Below are 9315 nucleotides of genomic sequence, written 5' to 3' on the forward strand. Positions count from 1 at the left end.
TGGATTTCAGTACAGCATATCATCCACAAACCAGAGGACAAACCGAAAGAACCAATCAGATACTTGAAGACATGCTTAGAGCTTGTGCTCTGAACTTTGGAGGCTCATGGGAGGACCATTTACCTTTAGCAGAGTTCTCATATAACAATAGTTATCAGAGTAGCATCCAGATGGCACCGTACGAAGCATTGTACAGAAGAAAGTGTCGATCACCAATTTGTTGGTTTGAAACCGGAGAAAACAAGGAGTTTACACCGGACTACATCAAGGAGAGACAAGAAGTCATCGAGGTGATCCGGGATAAACTCAAAATAGCTCAGAGTCGTCAGAAGAGTTACGCCGACTTAAAGAGGAGAGATTAGGAACCGAAAGTGGGAGACATGGTATATTTAAAGGTTAGCCCAATGAAAGGACTTAAGAGGTTCGGAGTGAAAGGCAAGTTAAGTCCTCGATATATTGGACCATTTAAGATACTCAGTCAGAATCGAGGAACAGCTTTTGAGTTGGAGTTACCGGCACAACTAAGTCAAGTTCATAATGTGTTTCATGTTTCACAACTCAGAAAGTGTTTGAAGGCACCGGATGATCCCATCACATATGAAGAAATAGAATTGCAATCTGACCTAACTTATGTGGAAAGACCGGAAAAGATCTTAGAAGTACAATGGAAGAAATTAAGAAACAGAGCAATCAAATACTGCAAAGTGCAATGGCAACATCATCCTGAGCGAGAAGCAACTTGGGAGACGGAAGAAGAATTAAGGAAGTCTTACCCCGAGATGTTCAGGTACCAATCTTAACTTCGGGACGAAGTTTCTGTTAAGGGGGAGAGGCTGTAATAACCCAGAACATAGGAACAACGAAAGGTAGATTTAGAAATGGGATGTGCATTTCATCGCAAAACGGGGGAAATTTTCGCGCCTTATTGCAACTAAACCTAAGAGGGATCGAGGTTCTCTCTCATTTTGCACTTAGGGTTAGGCAATGTGAGTTAGGGAAATTTCGACATGATCTCTTTTGTATCTTGTTGATTTGGGGAATTGATTTCATTTGACAAATAAGATGCATTTGGAATATCAAACATTAAGTATAAATGAATATGGAAATTGAATTCACAATTCAAAAACAAGTTATGAATTTAAATAACTTTGAATTTCAAAGTGAATAATAAATACAACATTTATTCCAGAATATAAACATTACACAAATCAAAAGCTCATAAGTAAAATTTGAGCTTTATTGATATCACAACACAGATTACATTGTCTTTACAATATTCTTGATACAAGAATTGATGAATAATAAACAGAAATGAAAATGAAGATTACAATATTGCTCCTAAACTAAAACCTAGACTAAATGACTTGAAGTATATCTTCATGGTCATATTCATCTTCAAAACCTGCAACATAAATCACAAGTGCTAAACCAGAATGTAAGTGTTAGCAATTTCAGTTTGGACAGTTAACACAAACACACAGAATTCAGTTTGGACAGAACCAGCCGTCCTGTACACTTGTGCTTGTCCAAAACTCTGGACAGCACAAGATAAGGGCAACAACAGACCAAACCTGAGCACCACCAGGGGCTCAAGTTTCAGCATATGAGAGCACACAGCTCATGTGTGCTGGGCAGGCCACAGCAAGGCAATGCACAAGCTTAGTCACCAAAGCAAGCCAGGCTTGTGTGTCATTACAAGAACAGAAGTAGGGTTCATATAAAAGGGGCACAAACCCTAGAAACAGTAACCAGTCGACCAGATAAGGATTCACAAGGTAAGGGTGAAGCAAGAACAAGCACAGTTCATCCAGTTCTTGCTCAAGAACAGAACCAACACACACAACCACTCAACCACCAGAAATCATGGTGACCTGAGAAGATCATCCAAGACCTGGAGGTGAAGGGCTGTGACACAAACCACAAGTCTGCATCAACACAAAATCTCAATCTAGGAGCTGGAACAAGGTATACCAAATACCTGGACAGATCCAATGGATCTGATCCATCATATGCATGAAATAAGCATGGGATGAGCAGATGCTCATATGGGTAGATCATCACTTGGTTTTCACCAAGGAATACTGCCAGTCAAAAGCCACTAAAATAAAAAGCATCTAGGTACAGATCTTATACACAGAAACTAGCACATATGCACAGATGCACACACTAGCCAGATTAGATGCATAGATTGCACCAGTAGATGGCAGGGATTAGCAGCTAAGACTACACAGTAAATCCTAAGCATGCAACCATCAGAAACCCTAGATTTCTTCACAGGCAAGCATATTGGCATTCATATTTATTATGATCCCCAAATATGCAAGCAAAGATGAGTAGCCAACAAGATCCAACCAACCATGTGAGCAACCAGTCAGTAGCAAGGCTACTGAGGTCTGATACGTCTCCGACGTATCGATAATTTCTTGTGTTCCATGCCACATTATTGATGTTATCTACATGTTTTATGCACACTTTATGTCATATTCGTGCATTTTCTGGAACTAACCTATTAACAAGATGCCGAAGTGCCAGTTCCTGTTTTCTGCTATTTTTGGTTTCAGAAATCCTAGTAACGAAATATTCTCGGAATCGGACGAAATCAACGCCCAAGTTCCTATTTTCACCGGAAGCATCCAGAACACCCGGGAAGGACCAGAGGGGGGGCACTGGGCCCCCAGACCATAGGCCGGCGCGGCCCAGGCCCTGGCCGCGCCGCCCTATGGTGTCGTCGCCCCTTCGACCCTCCTGCGCCGCCTCTTCGCCTATTTAAAGCCTCCGTCGCGAAAACCCTGATACGGTGGACGAAACCCACAGAAACCTTCCAGAGCCGCCGCCATCGCGACGCCAAGATCTGGGGGACAGGAGTCTCTGTTCCGGAACGCTGCTGGAGCGGGGAAGTGCCCCCGGAAGGCTTCTCCATCGACACCGCTGCCATCTCCACCGCCATCTTCATCACCGCTGCTGCTCCCATGAGGAGGGAGTAGTTCTCCATCGAGGCTCGGGGCTGTACCGGTAGCTATGTGGTTCATCTCTCTCCCATGTACCTCAATACAATAATCTCATGAGCTGCTTTACATGATTGAGATTCATATGAGTTTGTATCACAATTCATCTATGTGCTACTCTAGCAATGTTATTAAAGTAGTTCTATTCCTCCTGCACGATGTAATGGTGACAGTGTGTGCATCCGTGTTAGTACTTGGTTTATGCTATGATCATGATCTCTTGTAGATTATGAAGTTAACTATTGCTATGATAATATTGATGTGATCTATTCCTCCTACATATGCATGAAGGTGACAGTGTGCATGCTATGTTAGTACTTGGTTTAGTCTTTTGATCTATCTTACACTATAAGGTTACTTAAATATGAAAAAATTGTGGAGCTTGTTAACTCCGGCATTGAGGGTTCGTGTAATCCTACGCAATGCGTTCATCATCCAACAAGAGTGTAGAGTATGCATTTATCTATTCTGTTATGTGATCAAAGTTGAGAGTGTCCACTAGTGAAAGTATGATCCCTAGGCCTTGTTCCTAAATACTGCGTTACTACTGCTTGTTTACTGTTTTACTGTGTTACTACTGCTGCAATACTACCACCATCAACTACACGCCAGCAAGCTATTTTCTGGCACCGTTACTACTGCTCATATATATTCATACCACCTGTATTTCACTATCTCTTCGCCGAACTAGTGCACCTATTAGGTGTGTTGGGGACACAAGAGATTTCTTGCTTTGTGGTTGCAGGGTTGCATGAGAGGGATATCTTTGACCTCTTCCTCCCTGAGTTCGATAAACCTTGGGTGATCCACTTAAGGGAAAACTTGCTGCTGTTCTGCAAACCTCTGCTCTTGGAGGCCCAACACTGTCTACAGGAAAGGAGGGGGAACGTAGACATCAAGCTATTTTCTGGCGCCGTTGCCGGGGAGGAAAGGTAAAAGGTACTCACACTCCGGATCTCGGCTACCAAGCTATTTCCCGGCGCTGTAAGTACTCGAAGCTATTTCCTTTAGATCCTGCAATTGCAACTTTTTGTTTCTTGTTTACACTAGTTTGGCATAATGGACAACAATGAGCTTTTTACTCTATTTCCTGATTTAAGACATGGATGGTTTGATCCGAAAATTAAAAAACCCATGGAACATGTTAGCATGAATACTTTGAACACCATTGTTGATAATAATATAGAAAGTTCTAAGCTTGGGGAAGCTGGTTTTCATGATCTTTTTATTCCCCCAAGCATTGAGGAGAAAATTTACTTTGATGATACTTTGCCTCCTATTTATGATAATGATATTGGTCTTTTAGTACCGCCTGTTATGGAGGAGAAATTTGATTATGATTACAATATGCCTCCTATTTATGATAGCTACTTTGTTGAATTTGCTCCCACTATTACTAATAAAATTGATTATGCTTATGTGGAGAGTAATAATTTTATGCATGAGACTCATGATAAGAATGCTTTATGTGATGGTTATATTGTTGAGTTTGCTCATGATGCTACTGAAAGTTATTATGAGAGAGGAAAATATGGTTGTAGAAATTTTCATGTTACTAAAACACCTCTCTATGTGCTGAAATTTTTGAAACTACACTTGTTTTATCTTTCTATGCTTGTTGCATTATGCTTCTTGAACTTCTTTATTTACAAGATTCCTATGCATAGGAAGCATGTTAGACTTAAATGTGTTTTGAATTTGCCTCTGGATGCTCTCTTTTGCTTCGAATACTATTTCTTGCGAGTGCATCATTAAAACTGCTGAGCCCATCTTAATGGCTATAAAGAAAAGAACTTCTTGGGAGATAACCCATGTGTTATTTTGCTACAGTACTTTTTTTTATATTTGTGTCTTGGAAGTTGTTTACTACTGTAGCAACCTCTCCTTATCTTAGTTTTGTGTTTTGTTGTGCCAAGTAAAGTCTTTGATAGTAAAGTAAGTACTAGATTTGGATTACTGCGCAGTTCCAGATTTCTTTGCTGTCACGAATCTGGGTCTACCTCCCTGTAGGTAGCTCAGAAAATTAACCAATTTACGTGCATGATCCTAAGATATGTACGCAACTTTCATTCAATTTGAGAATTTTCATTTGAGCAAGTCTGGTGCCATTTTAAAATTCGTCAATACGAACTGTTCTGTTTTGACAGATTCTGCCTTTTATTTCGCATTGCCTCTTTTGCTATGTTGGATGAATTTCTTTGATCCATTAATGTCCAGTAGCATTATGCAATGTCCAGAAGTGTTAAGAATGATTGTGTCACCTCTGAATATGTTAATTTTTATTGTGCACTAACCCTCTAATGAGTTGTTTCGAGTTTGGTGTGGAGGAAGTTTTCAAGGATCAAGAGAGGAGGATGATATACTATGATCAAGAAGAGTGAAAGCTCTAAGCTTGGGGATGCCCCGGTGGTTCACCCCTGCATATATCAAGAAGACTCAAGCGTCTAAGCTTGGGGATGCCCAAGGCATCCCCTTCTTCATCGACAAATTATCAGGTTCCTTCTCTTGAAACTATATTTTTATTCGGTCACATCTTATGTGCTTTACTTGGAGCGTCTGTATGCTTTTATTTTTGTTTTGTTTGAATAAATGCTTGTGTGGGAGAGAGACACGCTCCGCTGGTTCGTATGAACACATGTGTTCTTAGCTTTTAATGTTCATGGCGAAGGTTGAAACTGCTTCGTTAAAATTGTTATATGGTTGGAATTGGAAAATGATACATGTAGTAATTGCTATAAATGTCTTGGGTAATGTGATACTTGGCAATTGTTGTGCTCATGTTTAAGCTCTTGCATCATATGCTTTGCACCCATTAGTGAAGAATACATAGAGCTTGCTAAAATTTGGTTTGCATAATTGGTTTCTCTAAGGTCTAGATAATTTCTAGTATTGAGTTTGAACAACAAGGAAGACGGTGTAGAGTCTTATAATGTTTTCAATATGTCTTTTATGTGAGTTTTGCTGCACCGGTTCATCCTTGTGTTTGTTTCAAATAAGCCTTGCTAGCCTAAACCTTGTATCGAGAGGGAATACCTCTCATGCATCCAAAATACTTGAGCCAACCACTATGCCATTTGTGTCCACCATACCTACCTACTACATGGTATTTCTCCGCCATTCCAAAGTAAATTGCCTGAGTGCTACCTTTAAAATTCCATCATTCACCTTTGCAATATATAGCTCATGGGACAAATAGCTTAAAAACTATTGTGGTATTGAATATGTAATTATGCACTTTATCTCTTATTAAGTTGCTTGTTGTGCGATAACCATGTTCACTGGGGACGCCATCAACTATTCATTGTTGAATTTCATGTGAGTTGCTATGCATGTCCGTCTTGTCTGAAGTAAGAGAGATCTACCACCTTATGGTTAAGCATGCATATTGTTAGAGAAGAACATTGGGCCGCTAACTAAAGCCATGATCCATGGTGGAAGTTTCAGTTTTGGACATATATCCTCAATCTCAAATGAGAAAATTATTAATTGTTGTTACATGCTTATGCATAAAAGAGGAGTCCATTATCTGTTGTCTATGTTGTCCCGGTATGGATGTCTAAGTTGAGAATAATCAATAGCGAGAAATCCAATGCGAGCTTTCTCCTTAGACCTTTGTACAGGCGGCATAGAGGTACCCCTTTGTGACACTTGGTTAAAACATGTGCATTGTGATGATCCGGTAGTCCAAGCTAATTAGGACAAGGTGCGGGCACTATTAGTACACTATGCATGAGGCTTGCAACTTATAAGATATAATTTACATGATACATATGCTTTATTACTACCGTTGACAAAATTGTTTCATGTTTTCAAAATCAAAGCTCTAGCACAAATATAGCAATCGATGCTTTTCCTCTATGGAGGACCATTCTTTTACTTTCAATGTTGAGTCAGTTCACCTATTTCTCTCCACCTCAAGAAGCAAACACTTGTGTGAACTGTGCATTGATTCCTACATACTTGCATATTGCATTTGTTATATTACTCTATGTTGACAATATCCATGAGATATACATGTTACAAGTTGAAAGCAACCGCTGAAACTTAATCTTCCTTTGTGTTGCTTCAATGCCTTTACTTTAAATTATTTCTTTATGAGTAACTCTTATGCAAGACTTATTGATGCTTGTCTTGAAGTGCTATTCATGAAAAGTCTTTGCTATATGATTCACTTATTTACTCATGTCATATACATTGTTTTGATCGCTGCATTCACTACATATGCTTTACAAATAGTATGATCAAGGTTATGATGGCATGTCACTCCAGAAATTATCTTTGTTATCGTTTTACCTGCCCGGGACGAGCAGAACTAAGCTTGGGGATGCTGATACGTCTCCGACGTATCGATAATTTCTTGTGTTCCATGCCACATTATTGATGTTATCTACATGTTTTATGCACACTTTATGTCATATTCGTGCATTTTCTGGAACTAACCTATTAACAAGATGCCGAAGTGCCAGTTCCTGTTTTCTGCTATTTTTGGTTTCAGAAATCCTAGTAACGAAATATTCTCGGAATCGGACGAAATCAACGCCCAAGTTCCTATTTTCACCGGAAGCATCCAGAACACCCGGGAAGGACCAGAGGGGGGGCACTGGGCCCCCAGACCATAGGCCGGCGCGGCCCAGGCCCTGGCCGCGCCGCCCTATGGTGTCATCACCCCTTCGACCCTCCTGCGCCGCCTCTTCGCCTATTTAAATCCTCCGTCGCGAAAACCCTGATACGTTGGACGAAACCCACAGAAACCTTCTAGAGCCGCCGCCATCGCGACGCCAAGATCTGGGGGACAGGAGTCTCTGTTCCGGCACGCTGCCGGAGCGGGGAAGTGCCCCCGGAAGGCTTCTCCATCGACACCGCTGCCATCTCCACCGCCATCTTCATCACCGCTGCTGCTCCCATGAGGAGGGAGTAGTTCTCCATCGAGGCTCAGGGCTGTACCGGTAGCTATGTGGTTCATCTCTCTCCCATGTACCTCAATACAATAATCTCATGAGCTGCTTTACATGATTGAGATTCATATGAGTTTGTATCACAATTCATCTATGTGCTACTCTAGCAATGTTATTAAAGTAGTTCTATTCCTCCTGCACGATGTAATGGTGACAGTGTGTGCATCCGTGTTAGTACTTGGTTTATGCTATGATTATGATCTCTTGTAGATTATGAAGTTAACTATTGCTATGATAATATTGATTTGATCTATTCCTCCTACATATGCATGAAGGTGACAGTGTGCATGCTATGTTAGTACTTGGTTTAGTCTTTTGATCTATCTTACACTATAAGGTTACTTAAATATGAACAAATTGTGGAGCTTGTTAACTCCGGCATTGAGGGTTCGTGTAATCCTACGCAATGCGTTCATCATCCAACAAGAGTGTAGAGTATGCATTTATCTATTCTGTTATGTGATCAAAGTTGAGAGTGTCCACTAGTGAAAGTATGATCCCTAGGCCTTGTTCCTAAATACTGCGTTACTACTGCTTGTTTACTGTTTTACTGTGTTACTACTGCTGCAATACTACCACCATCAACTACACGCTTGACAAGCTATTTTACGCACCGTTACTCTTGCTCATATATATTCATACCACCTGTATTTCACTATCTCTTCGCCGAACTAGTGCACCTATTAGGTGTGTTGGGGACACAAGAGATTTCTTGCTTTGTGGTTGCAGGGTTGCATGAGAGGGATATCTTTGACCTCTTCCTCCCTGAGTTCGATAAACCTTGGGTGATCCACTTAAGGGAAAACTTGCTGCTGTTCTACAAACCTCTGCTCTTGGAGGCCCAACACTGTCTACAGGAAAGGAGGGGGAACGTAGACATCAAGGTCATATCACATTTAGCACCAATTAAGAGAAAGCCAAATATATCACATCATTATCCAAGAATGGATTCAGATTCAATTGCTTGCCAGATAATCATGAACAGCCAAATCATTTGCAAGCAAGTCATTTAAATCATTACTGCATAAGCAGTTCATCATAATTTAATTAATACAAGCATGAATTTATCACAGATCCATGCTCAGCACTGACAGTAGCACACTATTAAGCAACACAATTTAATCACTGCACCATAGCCACTGGAGCAAGTCCAGTAGCTTGAGTAAGCAACAGCATAGTGATGCTTGAGCATCAGCATCACAAGGAAATTGAATCACTTAGCCACAATATTAACCAGTAAGCTATCACTGACAATCAATTGATCAAATGGATCAATTATAGCAAGCCAAGCTACACAGGGAAATTAGTCAACAAGCAAGGAATGATCCAATGGATCATTGGCTTGCATAGGAAGC

Source organism: Lolium perenne, chromosome 7 (assembly GCF_019359855.2).
Source record: "Lolium perenne isolate Kyuss_39 chromosome 7, Kyuss_2.0, whole genome shotgun sequence".
Lineage (NCBI taxonomy): Eukaryota > Viridiplantae > Streptophyta > Magnoliopsida > Poales > Poaceae > Lolium > Lolium perenne.